General features: G+C 42.1%; 1 long non-coding RNA gene across 4 annotated transcripts in view; it reads right to left on the reverse strand.

Moving 5' to 3' along the window:
* LOC144580269 (uncharacterized) overlaps positions 1 to 19,633 on the reverse strand; it is a 162,400-nt gene that overhangs the window by 129,064 nt on the left and 13,703 nt on the right. Inside the window, exon 1 of one of the 4 annotated variants that reach the window (XR_013529561.1) lies at positions 18,756 to 19,192. The exons of the other annotated variants lie outside the window; for them this stretch is intronic. This is a non-coding gene — a long non-coding RNA (uncharacterized LOC144580269). Of the gene's footprint in view, positions 1 to 18,755; positions 19,193 to 19,633 lie in introns of those variants that run through there. 4 annotated transcript variants of the gene reach the window in all.

The raw sequence follows: 19,633 nt of genomic DNA on the forward strand, positions 1-19,633 counted from the left end.
AGGTCTTCCTTGACCACCCCACTAAAATTTGCAAACCACCCCTCAACCCCTAGTACTTTGTATCAACTTCTCAGCTTGATGTTTCTTCATAGCTTTCCTTATGAAAGCCAAGATTTTTCTGTTTTATCTACTACTCTTCCCCAATACCTAGAACAGTTCCTGAAACATTCTTAGGTTTATTCAATGTGTTGTTCAACTCTTTTAAATTCTTACTGATATTTGTCTGATTGTTCTATCAATTACTGACAGATGTGTAGTAAAATCATCCACTATGGTTGTCAATTTCTCTATTTATTGCTGAAGTTTTGATAATTTTTACTTTATGTATTTTGGGATTATCTTACTTGGAGTAAAGAAATTTAGAAGTGATTTATAACCTGAGAAATTGTCCTTTGTCATTGTCTGTAGACTGTTTATTTCTAACAATGATTTTTTTCTCCTGTCTCCTCCCCTTTCTTCAGTCTAGCCATCCTGTTGGCTCTCCACACTGGATAGACTCTCCCAATAATATTCAATTTATTAATTCTCTTTGCAACTATATCTAATTTTCTGTTAATTCCATCTGGGTTCTTTACTTTGCTTACTGTGCATTCTAGTTCTAGGATTTCTATTTGATACTCTTTTAACTCTATTCTGCCTCTTTTTTTAATTTCTGGGTTTTGCTAAATTTTCAAGTATTTATTTCTTGGAGAGAGCAGACAGTTGTTTTATAGTCTATGTCTGATAATTCCAATATCTATATCACTGATATACCTAAACTGTCTTTTTTTCTGTTGGTTGGCTCTTATTCATCATGTCTTACTGCATTATCTTTGATGGTGTAGTACATATTTATTTCAAAGAAAAGTATTTGCTGAAATAATATGAGACCTAACATAGTGTTATTTTCTTAGGACATTTTTGTTGGCTTCTGCCAAGCACCAGAGACATTAGCAGTAAAAGGCCACTTTAATCTAGGCTGAAGGCCTTTGGATTTCTGGGACATCATATGACACAAAGAAACTGGTGTCTTGTGCAAGGAAATAAACTCCTGGTTTATCTACACTCCAAAAGTACAGCCCTTGGGGCCACAGCACAAAGCAGAGGTGATTCACCTGGGTCCACCAATTACCACTTTTTCTCTCACCATCGGAAGCCACCAAAAAGTACAAATCAGTCTCTCTGCTCTCCTTTGAACTGAGAAGTACCCCAGGACAAAAGTGGCCTAGTGTTACTCATCTCTCTGGTCACAGCCTGGTATGTCTCACTATCTTGCTAGCTCTTTGATGATTCTAAGGAGAGGTTTTTTCCCCCCAGCTTTTTAGTTGCATTTAGAGCGGTGGCTGGCCCAGATTGCCTCATCTATTATTACCAGAGCTGGAAGGTTTTTAGATTGCCCAGATCCATGGAGTTTGTTTATATGAGAGAGCAAGATAAGCATCTAACTTCAGCCCTACTGTTACTTTAGGTTTTCTGTCACCTGCAGCCAAATCTAATTTTAACTATAGCATTCTTATCCCACCAAACAGGGGAAACGTATTCTAGGTCCTTATTCATATTCCCCCTCACTTTCTTTATTTGACTGTCTCCATATCCCAATAGCCACCAGCAATCAGATGCCCCAGTGGTTTTATAGGTAGCTCTCATGCAACATTCACCCATGATTTTGGAGGGAGGAGGCAAAAAAGAGGAAGAAGAACATCCCTTATCACAAACACTGCATTCCTGTAAAAGACAGCCTTGTCCCCTCTCTTCGGTCCTCCTCTTTATGTTCAGTCCTCTGAAGACTGGCCTCAGCAATTCGCAGTGGCTCTCTGAACCTAGAATATATGTTCTTTGCCCCTTCTTTTCTCAGCTTTGAACTTCAATCACAATTCTAAAAGGAAAAATTACACTCTGTAGTGTAGCTAATGCTATCCTGCTACACTCCAAGACATAGGTAATATATTCTCAATGAACAATAAAAATATACGTGAAGATATAACAGCTTTGAAGGGCAGTCATACAGACTTTTTCATGTATTATTATAAAGTTGTCATTATTAGCATTAGCCATCTTCATTCTTTAATCTGTTTTTTACTTTAATGTTTTCTACCAGACCAAAACAAAATAATTGCTTTTAGATGTTTTGAAATTACTTTGTTTTTCAAATATTTGCTCGTGTCATACAATTAACTTTTCTTATTCTAATGGCAGCAAAGCTTACAATGGTCTTTTTTTTACTTGCATTTTAGGTTTTGGGGTACATGTGCAGAACATGCAAGATAGTTGCATAGGTACACACATGGTAGTGTGTTTTGCTACCTTCCTCCCCTTCATCCACATTTGGCATTTCTCCCCGTGCTATCCCTCCCCAGCTCTCCCCCCACCGCTGCCCCTCCCCTATTCCCCCCAATAGACCCCAGTGTGTAGTACTCCCTTCTGTGTCCATGTGTTCTCATTTTTCATCACCCTCCTATGAGTGAGAATATGTGGTATTTCATTTTCTGTTGGACTATAAATCGTTCTACTGTAAGGACACATGCACACGAATGTTCATTGCAGCACTGTTAACAATAGCAAAGACCTGGAACCAACCCAAATGCCCATCGATGATAGACTGGACAGGGAAAATGTGGCACATACACACCATGGAATATTATGCAGCTTACAATGGTCTTAATTGGATCTCCCAGTTTCTGGCAGCCTCGCCATGCTCATGAACTTACTCTCCTCCCTTAATCTTTTAGCTAGAAGGCAATTCATAGGGAGTCTTAGCACATCTAGTCTGGGGAAAAGGAAGGAGGGAAGTAAAAAGGAAGACTCCCAATTGATACGGAGAATTAAGGGAAATGGTGTTTAGTTTTTGTTTTTTTTTTTTAAGTTTTATTCAAATAACAAATGGCTGCCCTTTATGGAGTCATTCTTTGATTTGTTAACTCAATAGATGCGTCATTTTCTCAGACTGAGGATAGTAATTGGGGGTGGAGTGGGGGAAGAATCCAATGGAGAAGGCAGTGGATCCTGAGAATCAGTGGTTGGGAAGAGTCAGAGGAGAAAAGGCCAGAGTGGGAAAAACACATAAAGTTAAGGCTGGAGATGACACGACAAAATACTGTCATCTACGCTATTTGTCCCAGTTCACCTGTCTCCCATTATCTCACAGCAACGCTTTTACTATTCTTAAAACCCAATCCACTCTCTGGAGGATTGCGTAACCTACATGACAACAAAAACAGAGATTATCCAATCGTAATGCCTCCAACACGTGGTCTCCCCACTACACATTCGTTATCAGATAGTAATGCCTTCAACTCCTGGTCTCTCCACTACAGATTCATTATCAGATAGTAATGCCTCCAACACGTGGTCTCCCCACTACACATTCATTATCAGATAGCAATGCCTCCAACACGTGGTCTCCCCACTACACATTCGTTATCAGAGAGTAATGCCTTCAACTCCTGGTCTCTCCACTACAGATTCATTATCAGATAGTAATGCCTTCAACTCCTGGTCTCTCCACTACAGATTCATCTGCTCTAGGTGGACCCTTGCTCCCTCCTTTATGTCATAGGGGAAGCTTCTTTTTCCCTGTCTGGGGAAAGAGATAAGGAAGCTGTGCTCTAAATGCGCTTTCTCCTCTCCTTTTTGCTGCTATCTCAGGATTGTGTATTTAAAACTGCTCAAGGCTAGGCCTGGCACGGTGGCTCAAGCCTGTAATCCCAGCACTTTGGGAGGCCAAGGAGGGTGGATCACGAGGTCAAGAAATCGAGACCATCCTGGTCAACATGGTGAAACCCCGCCTCTACTAAAAATACAAAAAATTAGCTGGGCATGGTGGTGTGTGCCTGTAATCCCAGCTACTCAGGAGGCTGAGGCAGGAGAATTGCCTGATCCCAGGAGGCGGAGGTTGCGGTGAGCCGAGATCATGCCATTGCACTCCAGCCTGGGTAACAAGAGCGAAACTCCATCTCAAAAATAAATAAATTAATTAATTAATTAATTAATTAAATAAAAATAAAAGTGCTTGAGGCTCTACCCTCTTTAACAAGAAAAGCCTCTCTTCCTATAAATTCTTTTTACACATTTACTATAAATCCCCTTTATCTACCACCACACCTCTGTGTTTTCTTTTATAATCCAACACCCACTTCTCTTCCCCTTCCATGCTCCCTCCCTGGGCTGTTTGTTTCCACTGCACCAATGTTCACTTAGAGCTATGGTCTGATGTGTGTGCACCCCCAAACCCATGTGTCAAAGGTGAGTCACTAATGTGATGTATTTGGAGGTGGAGCCTTTAGGGGGTGATTAGGTCATGAGGGTAGAGCCCACCATGAATGGGATTAGTGCCCCTATAAAAGAGGCCTCAGAGAGCTGCCTTGCCTCTTCCATCACACGAGGACACAGCTAGCAGGAGCCATCTGTGAACCAGAAAGTGGGCCCTCACCAGACACCAGATCTGCTGACACCTTGATCTTGGGCTTTCCAGCCACCAGAACTGTGAGAAATAAATTTCTGTTGTTTACAAACTGCCCAGTTTATGGTATTTTGTTAAGTCACTCAAACAGACTAAGACATTTACACATAAATGACTCTGCCCTGTGCTTGAGACTCCAACATCTCACTACTTACTGATCATCTCCATTTGCATTTCTCAGAGATACTTTAAACTCAAAATGTCCTACTGGATATTTTTCTCCACTGTCTAAATCTAGATCTCCTTCTTTTCCTTTTCTCAGTAAATGGTCCCCAAATTTATCCAGTCATATAAAGCAGAAACTGAGGGTTCTTTCTTGATACCTATTTCTCCTTCGACCCTATATCTGATCCGTCTCTACATCCTATCGTCTAACCATCTAGACATCCCTCAATTCTGTCACTGTTTATCTCCTTTGCCACCACCCACTAACTGCTGACTGATCTGCCTGCATGTTGCTTGCCCCATCGAATCTATTCTCTACAGTAGACAGCAAGATCTTTATAAAAATGCAAATCTGAATCTGTCACTCCCTTGCTAAAAATGCTTCGGTGACTTCCCAATGATCCTAGGGAGAAGCACCCAAAATCCTTAAAATAGTGTAGTAACAGAAATCCTATTTTGAAACATAGACACACCCCACACACTTTTCTCTTATGCCAATCCAAAAAAGTAAATGCACCCCCTAGGTGGCCAGAGCCATCCGTCTGCTCTGGGAAAGATTAAAACTGTAAAGGAAAAATGCAAAGGAGCTGGGAGGAAGAGTTCATCTTCCCATTTTTTACTTTGAAATGAAATTTTGTAGCAAACCAGCAGCTATGCAAGAAAAGGTTTCCTAAATTCTTTTATCCTCTCTTTTAATCTAGAATCAAATCTGGCTGCCCAGATCATGGGTTCCTCACAGAACCCAGAAGGTCCCCCTTGCTGTTCTATAGTAGCAATCAAAACATATAGTTTATACTTCTCATCCTGCACATATTCCCATATACAGTGAGCTCCTAACTGAGAGCCCACAGCCTACCAAGACTTATAGGAGCAGAAATCAGATTTTACTCCACACACTTCAGGTGGACACGTGGACAAAGCCATCTGAGAACATGACAAAAATACAGCAAGAGCTGAGACAAGATCAGATCATCCAGGGGGCAAATTCTGGGCTCTGACTAATTTGAGAGAGAAAAGGAAAAAAAACCCAGCTACAAGATGCACAAGTAGCAGACCACAGCCACCAACATCAGCAGAGCAATTGGAGGCCAGGAAGACAAGGACACTTCTGAAGAGACTGAAAAAGCAGAAGATAGTCCAGGTCACTGCAAGGCTCCAAGGTCTCCTTTGTCGTTTCTGTTACAAGTACCAAGTAAGCCAAAATCCAGTCCACTCTTCAAAACCATCTTGAGGAGTTGGAGGTCAGGGCTGCTGCATCTGAGTATGTTTACTCACAAGATTACAGATGCTCCTCAACTTACAATGGGATTACATCCTGATAAATGTGTCATACATTGAAAATATCTCATAAGTCAAAAATGCATTTACTACAACCTAACCCACTGAACACTGTAACCTATCTTAAAACACAATCAGGACACTTCCATCAGCCTACATTTGGGCAAAACCACCTAACATGAAGCCTATTTTGTAATAAAGTATTGAATAACTCACACAATTTATTGAATACTGTACATTACATAGAATTTGTGACAGTTTCACACCATCATTATGTCGAAAATTGTTAAGTCAAGCCACCATACCTCAGGGACCGTCTGTATTTATATTTTTACTTCACACTAAGCTTTGAAACTGAGATTTTTGCTCTTCAGCAGATGGGGTTTCTGAGAAAGACCAAATTAGTTACAGAGCACCAGCTCCCCCTCCAAAAAAAACAAAAAGAGGAGAGAGGAGGAGGGCATCATGGGGAGGAGGAAGAAGGAGAGAAAAAGGAAGAAACCATTATTGCATTATTGCTCCCTCATCTGAACAGCACTGCAAGTCAGCTGGGGCCTCCACCACAGTGTCCTGGAAGCCATGTTTGATCTGCCCATTTCTGGACTCTCCAGCCACACTGGCCCCCTTTCCCTTTCTCAAACCTGCTGTGGTTCCTGCCACTTCATGATAATTTCCGAACAGTCTATTTCCTCTGCCTGGAATGCTCCCAACCCCACCCTGCCCAGCTAACTCCATTCTTTGGCACCTGCATCACTTTCCCAAGGAAGCCGTTCCTGGACTTCCCTGACCCCTGCCTCTCATCTTCACTGGCCCTGAGTCCCCTATGCTACGGTCTCATCGCCCCAGCACTGCTGCCTCCCAGGACTCTTCCCCATCAGTAACTGCAGTCCTGCTGGATTGTTCAGTTAATTTTGCCTCCTCTGAAGACCACAAGCCATGATAGCAAGAAAGCCTAGCTCACCATTGCACCTCCATTGTCTAAAAACCATAGGCATGTCAATTCATTTTTGTGGAGTAAAGGAATTACTCAATAAGTGCACAAATAAATTAACGTTAAAATTTGTTCATAAACAAAGGGGTTTTCTTGTGAGAAGCGGCTGCTCATTCTGGAGCATTTGGGTGCAGTGAGATGACAGTGATGACCATTGGAGATGCTTTTGAAGTGATGCCTGAACTAGACAAGTGGCTGGAGTGTGTACCCTTTAAGGACTCATCCATCTCAGACATCATGTGTGTTTCCGTACGTGTAAATGCACAGAGAGACCAGAAGGATATGCATTCAGCTTCTTTTCAGACTGTGAAGGTCCCTGCAATCAGAAGAGCTTTCTTCAGGAAAGGATGAAGGGAACAAGCATCTGTCTGTGACTGGTAGTTTTGCAGACTGCTCATCTCAAGGTGGAGTGACAACATAATGGGACAGGTGGAGCACCAGTGAGGAAGCTCTCATAGGCCTGAGCCAACTGAATTAATTAAAGCCAAGAGCAGTAAAGGGACCCAGAGGGCAAACTCTGAGAGGCAGTCATACCAGAGGGGCACCCTCTCCCCAAACTGTATTACTCATTCCCACAGAAGTGTGTGCCTGCTTGCCTTTAATCTATTCTGACCATAAGCCATTTTGAGGTGGACACCCCAATCCCAATGATGGCTACCATGTTCTACATAGAGTAGATGCTTCACATACATCCATTAAACAAAAATGAGCGAACCAACCTTTATCACTGGGGATTTGTTGTTTCCCCACTGGTTGCTCCTGCTGCTCAAGGGTGTGTGTGTGTGTGTGTGTGTGTGTGTGTGTGTGTGTGTGTACATATGTGAATGGAATACACATGTATGGGGGGTGAAATACAGAATTGAGGCACCAGTAAGTATCCAATATGAATGTTTCTAAAGTCAGTATCAGCAGCAAAGAAGGTACTGCACATACGCTTTGCAGGGAAAAACCTTCTTACCAGACCACAGCCCACCACCCAGGCCCCACTGCATAAATCTGTATTTGAAAAGCTAATTAAAGATTTAGTGGGGGGTGGGGGGCGTCTTGAAATACTTTGCCTTTGAAAGCTCCTTGTTAAAATGAAAATGCCTTTGGAAGAGGGAATGGTTTAAACTCCTATCGCTTTGCATTTTAGAGGGGATTATGATGGATATTTAAGAAGAGTCTGGAAAATCAGACCCCAGATTATGAGTGAGGAAAGGTGGGGCAAGGGGATGAGAAAACCCAACAGAGAGAGCTGCTGTCAAAAGGAGCTTTGTCACCTGTGAATATCATTTCCACAAATTTACTTGGGGAGGCCAAAGGTTTAACGGCCTCTCCTCAAGGAATGCTCTGCAGATCTCTAAGACAAATGGACAAGCTTAGGTTAGATTCGATGAAACGAAAAGGTGCTACACTCATGCAAGGTTTTTACGATTAAAGGCAACAAGCAGCGTCTTGGAGCTCTGTAGCATCAAGACTTTTGCAGCCTGGCCATTCATCCCCTGGTTGCTAGAATGAGGAGCAGCAGCAGATCAAGCCACATCTACAGTGGTGGGATGAGGTCTTAATGCCTACTCCAGAGAGCTCAGGATCCAGTAGGAGCATCCAGGGAAGTGGGTGTGGAGAAAGAAGTGAAGGATGGAGAGTGGGAAATAATGAGAAGAGAAAGAGGAGGGCGGGTTAAGCATCTGGAAAATTACTGCAGTCTCACGGCTTTGGCTGCTTCAAAGCCTGGATGAGTCATCAGTTGGTTGCCTAGGCAATGACTATTTTCCTCCTGCTGCTGATCAATTTCATCTGCACAAATGTCCCAGGAAACTGTGAGCTGTGAAGATAATATACCCGAGTCACAGAAAGTCTTATCAGATGAGGTCTGCATTTCAAGTGTTCTGAAGAAGACCTTACGTATACCAAACCATCCACCTTCCCATCCCACCCCAGACCACACACACTCACACACCCCTACCCTATGGGTAGTGATGGGCCAGGACAGGGGTACAGGCAGGAGGAGATCGCCACCTCTGCCTTATCCCGTTTATGATCCTAGGATCTTAACTGACCAAGCTCACGGTCTCCAAATAGAGACAGAGAGGATATGTGGTCATTTTCTCATGTCTTAAAACATGCTTGTATTTTTTTAAAAACACAGCCACAGAGGATAGCCAAGTGCAATGCCCTTTAAGCTGTGACCTGCACTCTGTGCTCCTGGGTTCAGAACAGGGGAGAATGGCTACTGTCTCCACCCTTCATCCTTCCAGAGACAATGCTGTACCTTTCCCCTACCTTACTTTCCTTCCTGGCTCTAGTTACTACATACTACATACTAAATATGCACTTTTCTGTGTCTTCCCTACTAGAGCATCTGCTTCTTTAGCAGAGGAATTTTATTTATCTTACCACTGCATCCTTATCTCCTAGCCTAGCTCATCCTACACACACTGAGTGCTCAGTAAAAGTTTGTTGAATGAATGAAAGAAAATGTTCTTGGATCATCTCCAAGACAACACTAAAAAATGTTTAAGAAATATGACCAAACTGTTTCCAAGGTGACAACACCTACACTAGGTCTAATCTGGAAATTGTCACAATTTTTGTGATTTCCCTCCTTCTAGCTCCCCTATGTAGGACATAAAGAACTTTGGAAAGGTCTTGTGCAAAAAAATATACCCAAGTGTCATATACATGAAGTCAGCCCCTAGCGCAAAGCCGGAAGAGCTGTCATGTCCATTTATATGTTGCTGATATTCACTAAGAGTTTGCAACATAGCAAGTACATTACATATATTTTCTTATTTCATTTTCACAGCAGCCCAGGTAGTAAATATTTGATAATTCTCATTGTTCAGGTGATGAAACTGAGACTAGGAGAGGTTAAGTAATATGCTCATGATATGCATGTCATGTGTGGTAGCATCAGGACTCGACCTCAGGTCTGAGCTCTTAACCACCACTCCATATTGTCTCTCTGTTTGCCACACCCTTCTGCTTATCAGGATAGCCCTGTTGGTGGCATTTCCAACACACTTTCCTCCTTCAAGCAGCCCAGAATCTCTATTTTTTCCTAGAGTGGTTTGTATTTGTACTAAGCTTTCTTGTTTTCCACGTATTTTCATATACATTCTATAATTTTCTCTTCAAAACAATGTTTTTTGATAAGCAGGACAGATATCATACTCTGCACATTTCAGACATAGAAAATAAGAAACAAAAAGATTAAGTGACTTGCCTTAATTCATTTGTCAGAGCTAGGATTTGCATGCTGGTGCTCAGATGCGACCACCCCTCCTGCCCAGATGCTCTCTAGAGAAGAGCATCCCGGGTGCTCATGGTAGGAATGGCCCCATGCCTTGAACCACACCCTAAGTTGGCTCTGGGCCCCCACCCCTTCTCAGAGCAGTCACTGGGAAGCCTCAAGTTGGCAAATCACTGATCCACATTGTCAGCTAATTGTAGGCAGATCCTGCCCTGGGGAACCTCAGGAATCTTTTCCCAGAACCTTCAATAAGAGGAAACCTTCCATGATTTCAGAGACAATTTGTATATCTAAGAAAGGGTCCAAATGTTACACTTATTTCAGAAGATGGTGACAAATATTTAGACCTAATTTTACTCTCACTCTCCTTGCCCTGATCCCCTCAGTCTCCATCCACTCTCCACCTACCCCTTTTCACTCCACAAAGAAATAGCATTAGATCATATTCCATAGAATGAAAAGGCTCTGAATTACAGCTTTATGAACATGATTCTGAGAAACCAGTTTATGAAAGATCCTTATCAGCTATTCAGGCTAAGTGGGGATGAGTAATTGGAAGAAACAGGATTATAAATTTTAATCTACTCCTTTTTAGAAACTCTTGTGAGATGTCATGGCTGACTAGCAACAACAAGCATATAAAATGAGCACAGTAATGATCACCAAAAGTGAAGAAGTTTGCCTTACGTGGTTTCTGTGGAACAGTCCACTTGCCTGCCTGAGCCATTCCTTTTCTTTAGCTCGTCTTCATTTCCCCATGACCCCTGGGACAATCTTCATGCCCACGTGAAAGCTATATTTGTCCTTCTGTGCCTGAGCCCATGTGTTTTGCACATGTATCTGCTTGTTTGCATTGGTGGGAGCTGGGTCGAGTGAGGCCCTACCAAGCTGCAGGCACTATGATGGGAGTTTTCCATATATAAACTCACTACGCCTCCAGTGGACCTATGATGTGGGTGTGATTGCTAGTATTGTTCTCCTTTTACAGGTGAAGACACTGGGACTCAAAGAAGTTAGAAGATTTGCCTAAGAACACATAACAACCACTAAAAGTTATCCTAGTGATATAACTAGAATAGTAACTGGGTATCAGCACTAAAATACATCCACACATTCTTTCAACACTCTTATTTCAGCATAGACCTACTTTTTTCAATGAATCTGATTAGTGCTAACATTAAGCAACTAGGGAGAGAAAACTATGTGGAATCTTTAATGACTTTCTCTTTCTCCACTTAAGAGATCTATAATGACAATGTTCATCTTAATTTCATTTTGGCTAAATGTATTTCATGTCATTTGTACGTGGTTTATAGCTTAGCCCCTCATTATGTTATGGGACAAAATTATTTACAAAACAAGTCAGAGATCTTTTAGATTTTTTTAAACCACCCATCCCCTCAATTATGAGGGCAGGATGATAGCTATTTAGCATTTCTCCAGGAACAAGTCACCACATCAATTCTAATAATGATACATGAAGCCATGTTGGAGTATATGAATAATTTGCTCCTTTCAATCATTGTACCATTGCTTGATTGAGCTTAAGAAAAATTTTTTGATGGATTAAGTGAAAATTAAGTCTGATCTTAACGCAGCCTCGTATATGAACACATATCTGAAGAAAATAAGCTAGACCACAAATAATAAACCTGCCAACATCTGCTTTAATTATTTATATATCTGACCCACAATTTGGAAAACACTCTCCATTATACTCTTGTTCTAATTAGATGCATCATTGTCCAGTCTGTGAATAGTGGAAGAATGGTGGCCAGTGGCTTTAGGAGGAGCAAAATATTCTCAAATTATTTTATTTTTTCCAATATTAAAATCTATTAATAAATTTGTTTACTTCCTTAAAGCTATGCACTTTTCCTTACTTCATAATTGTGCTTAGAAATTCAGTATAAATCACATTTTTATAACATAAAACACTTATTTTTGTATGTGTGCTCCATTCATTTATGTGATTAACTTATATGGGTATTTTCCTAAAGGAACTGTAAGTTTTATTAAATATAAATGGCCTAAGCTTGTTACCATTAAAATATTAGGACTTTAAAGATAGTGGCTGCAAGAAGATCTGGGAAAGATCAAAGACCATAAAGCAAGTTAGGATAAAAAAGAAGCCAAAAAAAATTTTAGAAGCTCAGGTCTTGGCTGGGTAGTACTATCAGAGCAAGAATGTATGTGGCCTAGGAAAGAAAAATGACACTAGAGAGGTAAGCAAAAGTCAGACCTTGAAACACTTTACCAAGGAGCACATCAAGAAAAATTCACTGGAGGAGAAAGACATATCAATTTGGAAATTGGATTTGAGAAAAATGACTCAGTCTGCAGTATGGAAGAAGTAATGGAGGGTGGAAAATACTGACGGCAGGAAGAATGGTAACCTGGGTTACATATGGTACCCACATATGGTAAAGCAATAAAGGACTAATCCAAGGCAACCTCAGTGAGGATGGAGATGCATTGATTGATACAAGAGAATTTAAGGAGGCTATGAAAGGTAGTAACTGGTTTGCTGAGCAAGAGAAGATGCACAAGTGAGTGAAAGTTGTTCATCCTTAAAATGAACAACTAAGGGGCCTGTGATGACATTTACGGGAATAAGAAACATAGCAGAAGGTGTGTGTTTCACCAAGGATTTAGCATACTGAACCTGAAATGCCTTTGTGCATCCTAGTAGAACTATCTAGTAGAGAGACACTTCTGTGCAACACCAGAGAGAAGGTTGGCTTTAAATAAGGTCACTCACCATTAGGGTATGGCGTAAGAAGAGAAACACTGAAGTTTAAGAGGGGAAAGAAGGGGATTCCATGAAGGAGGTAGGGCTAGGAAGGAACCAGAAGATAGTGATGCCTCAGAAGTCAAAAGAAAAGAGAATTGCTAGAAAAAAATGGTCCACACAGGGCCAAGCACAGTGGCTCTTGCCTGCAATTCCAGCACTTTGGGAGGCAGAAGTGGGAGGATCACTTGAGCCCAGGAGTTCAAGACCACCCTGGGTAACATAGGAAGATCCCCGTCTCTACATAATTTTAAAAATTAGCCAGATGTGTGGTGCGCACCTGTGGTCTGAGATACTCGAGAGGCTGGCGGGGAGGATCACATCACTTGATTCCAGGAGTTCAAGGCTACAGTGAGCCATGATTATGCCACTGTACTTGCACCTAGGTGACAGAGCAAGACCTTGTGTCGGAAGGAAGGAAGGAAGGAAGGAAGGAAGGAAGGAAGGAAGGAAGGAAGGAAGGAAGGAAGGAAGGAAAAAAGGAAGGAAGGAAGGAAAAAAGGAAGGAAGGAAGGAAAAAAGGAAGGAAAGAAAATTGTTCACAGAAAGAATGCAGAGACTAAAAAGTGTTCTTGGTTTCACAGAGTTCTTGGTGACTTCATTTCAGTGCAATAGGGAGGGTAGAAGCCAAATGTAACAAGTTTGAGTTGGAATAGATCATAACTCAGAACTCCAAATCTCAATGCAGTTTGAAAACTACTCATCAAATCCAATATTCCAATTTTACAAATGAGCAAACTGAGGCCCAAAAAGAAAACATGATATCCAAAGTCACATAGCTAGTGACAAAACCAGGACCTCCTAACTTCCATCTCTCTCTCCAGCGTCATTTTGGACCTGCCCATGATACCTTTACAGTTTACATACAGTTTACTGCTGGGATGCGATACCTCTTGGACACCATCAAGCCATTCTGACCCTGTGTCTGAGATACATGTGTCACCATGACCCTAAAGAACAGGACGGTGGCCTTGTCCATCAGGACAGTTGCCTTGTCCATCTTCTCTGCCCACTTCTGATTAAAAGCTTAGAATTTAGGATTCAAACTTTAAATAGTTCAGATGAGCAATCATTAATAAACAGTGCAGTTCAACTGCATTGGATCCTCGTGTGGTCCCTCCTGAATGTGTACGTAAAGAACCTCTGATTCCTTTATCACTGGAAACAGAGAGAGCAGTCAGAGGAGTGTGCAGGGCTCTGAGGCGAGCAAACCTGAGTTCTAGTGGGGACTCCTTAGGTAACGTTTTAAGGTGAGCATCTATTGAGCACCTACTGAGTGCCATGCCTTGAGCCTTGCATAGGGAATGCAAAAACTATTAATCCCCAACCCTGGCTCTTGAGGGATCCGTTTTGCTCTGACTATGGCTGGATACACTTAGATAGAGTGGAATCTCTTAGGCAGTCAAGCTAGTGCCCTCCAGAATCTTTAACTCAACCAATCTTAGGAGCCCTGCGATCATCTCTGTGCCTCCAAACTAAAATAGTGTCAGTGGCATGAGGAGAAGCAAATCTGTAAGGTTAGTGGTTATGAAGTAAGCAGGGCCAGTCCTGGCCAGAATTTAGCTACTCCTTTACCTTTCATTTCTCCTTTTCTCTCCCCTCCAGGGACACCTACTCAACATTGCATACCTGACATCTACCTCTCTCCAGCTCTTGCTCTCACTCTCACCCTAGTTCTTGGACTCTGACCACAGTGCTCTCAATGATGCGTGCTGTGTGTTTTTAATTAAGTTTCTTAACTTCTCTCAGTTCTCATGTCTGCAGGCATCAAAATACTCACCTCATAGGACTGTCAGAACAATTAAATGAGGCAATAAATAGAAGGTGCCCATCACAGTGTTTAGTGACACTAAACAGTTCTCCATAAATATTTGGTGTCACGTTATTATTATTATTTCTGGTACCAATTGTTATCCCTTCCCTTAACAAATACTATCTTTCTTTGGGGTATTTGCATCCAGTGGAAGACAAAGAGCATTTAAATACAAACAATTAGGTTCCTAACAGCAGGGATTCGGACCAAGAGAAATGTCATGGGCACCTACTTGGGACTCACAGAAGCTGCTATCTGTGCCTGAGCCTCCTTCCCGATGCAGTAAGGTCTGCCACTCCACATGGAGGGCCTACGTGGCTCGGCTGCTCAGGAACGAAGCTGATCACCATTAGGCAAGATGTGCCTTGGGCTCCTGCCAGGCAGGACAGGTACAATGAGCCGGTGTTCAGGTGCAGCTGCTATCAACCAGAGCAGGGCCTCTTTTGCTGGAGGCTGACTTAGTTTTGTGGGCTCTACCTGACAGCCCAGGATGGCCCAAGGTCGAATGACCCAGGGCCTCATGGGAAGTTTATAATGAAGCCGGCAGAGCCGACTGTGCAGCAGCAGCAAATGTCAGCATAAAACTGCCTTCGGCTCCAAGGGTAGCAACACGACTCAGCATGTTAGTCAACCTCCTAAATGTCTCTCATTTTTATCCCTGAGCTTCATCCCTACAGCTGCTGCCTTAGCTGGGGCTCTTATAATTGTTCCCCAGGTGAATCATAAACAACTGATGTCTACTAAGTGCTTATAGTGAGTCAGGTAATATGTACTTAGAGTTTTGCAGGCCATTTCCCATCAAAATCTCAACACTATGAGATAGGAATTATTTCTTTCCATTTTATAGACTAAAGGATGCTCAGAGAAATTAACTGGACCAGAGCATGCCCTCCTATCCTCCTCCCACCGTGGCTACCTATCCTCCCCACCCAACCTGCTGCCCTCTTGCTGTGCCTGTCTATCTATACCAACTATTAACCAGGGTCCGCCACGAGTCTCTCTCTCCTCCAACCCAGCTAAGTCCATTTACAAGAATTCCTTCTGACATGAATCTGACCATGTCACTCACATACTGAAAATCCTTCAAAGACTCCCTTTTAGGTCCAGATAAAATCAAGGCTCACTAACGTGGCATTCTCTTTTTTGAAAACTTGCTCCAATCCCCTTTCTGGTTCCACCCTCTGCTCCCTCCCACGTTCTGGCCGCACAAAGCCACTCAGCATTCCTCAAAGGCTCTCTGCTTTTGCACCTCCATCTTTAAGAGTAACGCCATCGTTCTCTTTCTGGCAAACATCTATTTGTGCATGAAGATCCAGATCAAGTGTTACTTCCTCTGTGAAGCCTCCTTCAGATCCTTCTCTCTGTCCTTCTCATTCTAGTCACTGACCTGATACTACATCAAATGGCATGCAATTACTTGTTGGGAGACAGCTATCCCAATGAGGCTGGGAGCCCCCCCAGGACGGGGACTGGGGCTTATTTGTCACCTTTTAGATACAATACCTGCCTTAGGTCCTGGAGCAGCATATTATTGAATATGTATTTCAGAGATGGATGGAGAAATCATTGTTTATTCATGCACACGTTCATTCATTCAGTTACTTAGCTAATTACCTACTATGTGCCAAGCGATGCACTAAGGCACTGAGGAGGCAAAGACAATAAGAGTCAGAATTCCCTGAGGAGTCCTTGCTTTGGTCTAATGCTTATATAATCAAGGGATTTTTATTGCCTTTTCCTGACTCCCTTCCCAGAAAACAAACTGAACTGCAGAGCCTGCAAAATACCACCTAATGCCATCCTATTTACTATGGAACCAACTGCCATCCATTTAACTGCCACACTGCTTACAAGAACCTCAATCGTCAGGTCAAAGTCACAGCTTGTGCAAATAACCAATGTTAGATAGCTTGCAACTCCATTGGGTCCTAAATCCATCCTGATGTTAGTTCGTTAAATTCTGTGAATTCAATTAACTCTCCTGATTAATCATGGATTAATTAACCCAACTGTGCTGACGTGAAAGTATTGAGGCTCACGGTTGTTATTTTTTTAGAGACAAGAGCTCATAATATTTGGCTGTGTCATTTCATTAGATCTAAATTGAAATCTTGCTGTCTGCCTGCTCTGTATTGTCCCATCATCTGAATATATGCTACTTGGCTCTCTAATTTTTTTTCTGCATAAATAGGCCTATTTCATCAATATAATAAGGATACTGGAATCACCTTCTGGGCAAGGACTTCACCCTTGTTTTTCACTGTTAAGTAAATTTTATTGTGTAAAAAGGCCCAGAAAAATAACTCGTTTTTTTTTTTAATATTTAAGATATATAACAGGGCTGGGCACGGTGGCTCATGCCTGTAATCCCAGCACTTTGGAAGGCCGAGGCAGGTGGATCACCTGAGATCAGAAATTCTAGACCAGCCTAACCAACATGGCAAAACCTGTCTCTACCAAAATACAAAAATTATCTGGGCCTGGTGGTGGGTGCCTGTGATCCCAGCTACTTGGGAGGCTGAGGCAGGAGAATCACTTGAACCCGGTTGGCGGAGTCTGCAGTGAGCTGAGATTGCAGACTGCACTCCAGCCTGGGCAACAAAGCAAGACTCCATCTTAAAAAAAAAAAAAGATACATAACATGATGTTATGGAATACATACAGATTGTAAAAAGGTTACTATAAGTAAAGCATATTAACATATTCGTCATCTCAGTTATCTATTTTGGGGGGCAGGTAAAATCTACTCAACATGAATTCTATTTACAATAAAATTTTGTTGCTTTTAATCCTCATGCTGTACATTATCTCTTTAGACTTGTTCGTCCTGAATATCTGCTGCTTTGAATCCTCTGACCTACTTCATTCACCATTTCCTCCCCTGATCCCATTCCCAATAACCGCTGTTTTTCTCTATCCCTGTATATTAGACATTTTTTTAGGTTCCACATATAAATGAGATCATGCAATATTTTTCTTCCTGTATCTGGCTCATTTCACTTAGCTAATGTCCTGCAAGCTCATCCATGTTGCAGCAAGGGTCAAGATTTTGTTCTTTTTTAGGACCGAATAGCATTCCATTGTAATGATGTAACACAGTTTCTTTATGTATTGATCCATCAACAGACACTTAGGTTGTATCCATGTCTTGGCTATTATAAATAATTCTTCGACAAACATGAGTGCTGATATCTTTGCAAGGTGATGATTTCATTTTTCTTGGGTGTATGCCCAGCAGAGGGACTGCCAGTTTGTATGGTAACTCCTATTCTTAATTTCTTTCAAAACCTTCATACTGTTTTCCATAACAGCTGTACTAATCTACATTCCCACCAACAGTGTACAAGAGTTCCCTTTTCTCTACAGGGACTCCACCTCTTAGACCCTCACAAAACCAACCCACCTGGTGCTCTCCTGCACACAGAGGTCACCCCAGAATTGCAGATGGCAACAGCTGGAAGAGAACCTGGAGATAATCTAATCTGAAACCCTCATTATATAAATGAAGGAAAAGAAGCCCAGAGAAGGGCAATGACTCACCCAAAGCCATTAGGCTGAGCCAGGATTTCCTAAACTCAATTAATGATAATAGCAACACAATGGCTTAATTTATTTATTGCATATATATCTGCTGATTCATAAGCAGCATGAGGCTACACGCTGAGAAGCTGGTAAGTGCCACATAGCTGGAGAGACACAGATTTGAGTTCAGGGCTACCAAGTCAGCCCAAGCCTGAGGGGACTGATTCCTAAAAGAAAGGAAATACAGAGAAGCGATTCTGAATTCTGGACAGCTCTTGCTCTCCAGATTTGCTGATTTGTTGCTGATTTTTAAGCAGCAGCAGAAACCACTGGGTAAAAGGGAAAGATTTTAGCAGCCTCACAGAGATATGGAAACAAAATGTGGAGTTCAAGACCCACCAAAAGGATGCTCTCGAAAAAAACACTCAAGACTTTCAGCAGGAACCCTTATGTTAATGTCCAATTGCAACAAATTTACCACAAATGTAATGGCTTAAAACCACACGAAGGTATGGTGCTAACCTGTAGCTCTGTAGGTTAGAAGTTGGACGAGAATCTCACTGAGCTCCAATCAAGGTAGCAGCATTCCTTCTGGAAGCTCCAGGGGAGAATCTATTTCCTTGCCTTTTCCAATTTACAGAAGCTGCTTATATTCCTCAGCTGGTGGCCGTCTTCCTCAATCTTCAAAGTCAGCAAGACCAGATGGAGTTCTTCTCACAGTTCATCACTCTGACCTCCTCTTCGGCCTCCCTCTTCCATTTTTAAGGGTCCAGGTGATTATGCTGGAGCCACCCAGAAAATCTAGGATATTCTCTATTTTAAGGCCAGTGGATTAGCAACTTTAGCTCCATCTGCAAATTTAATTCTCCTTTACTGTACATATTCACAGGTTCTGGGCATTAGGATATGAACATCTTTGGGGAGACATCATTCAGCAGACGCATCCTTGCAGTAAAAGTGACTTAGAAATAGACAAGTTCTCACAAAACTGAAACACAGCTGTGAATCATCTCAATCCCCAATAGGATGAAGGTGATGTGCCCCCAGTGTAACAGCCTGCCAGAAGCAGAAACAAATTCTCTTTGGAGAAAGCTAACATCATCCAGATGTTAACTGGATGTTATTCTTACATAAAATGTCCAGCATTCGATCCAGGATTCCCAGGAGTATATAAATATACAAGACCGAATGACCATTTTTCTGTCTTTCTTCTCCCACATTAGAATACAAGTCCCCTGAGAACAGGGACTACGTTCAGTCTGTCAGATCCCAGAGTTCAGCCCCGGCTGTGGTGTATTCTATTGCTCTGCAAATGTGTATTGAGTGAATGGCTCTAATCCTCATCATGGCAGCACCCCAACAGAGAAAACAGTCCCAAGGAGCCAGCTTCGAGCAGGGGC

The sequence above is a fragment of the Callithrix jacchus genome, chromosome 18 (genome assembly GCF_049354715.1).
Source record: "Callithrix jacchus isolate 240 chromosome 18, calJac240_pri, whole genome shotgun sequence".
NCBI lineage: Eukaryota > Metazoa > Chordata > Mammalia > Primates > Cebidae > Callithrix > Callithrix jacchus.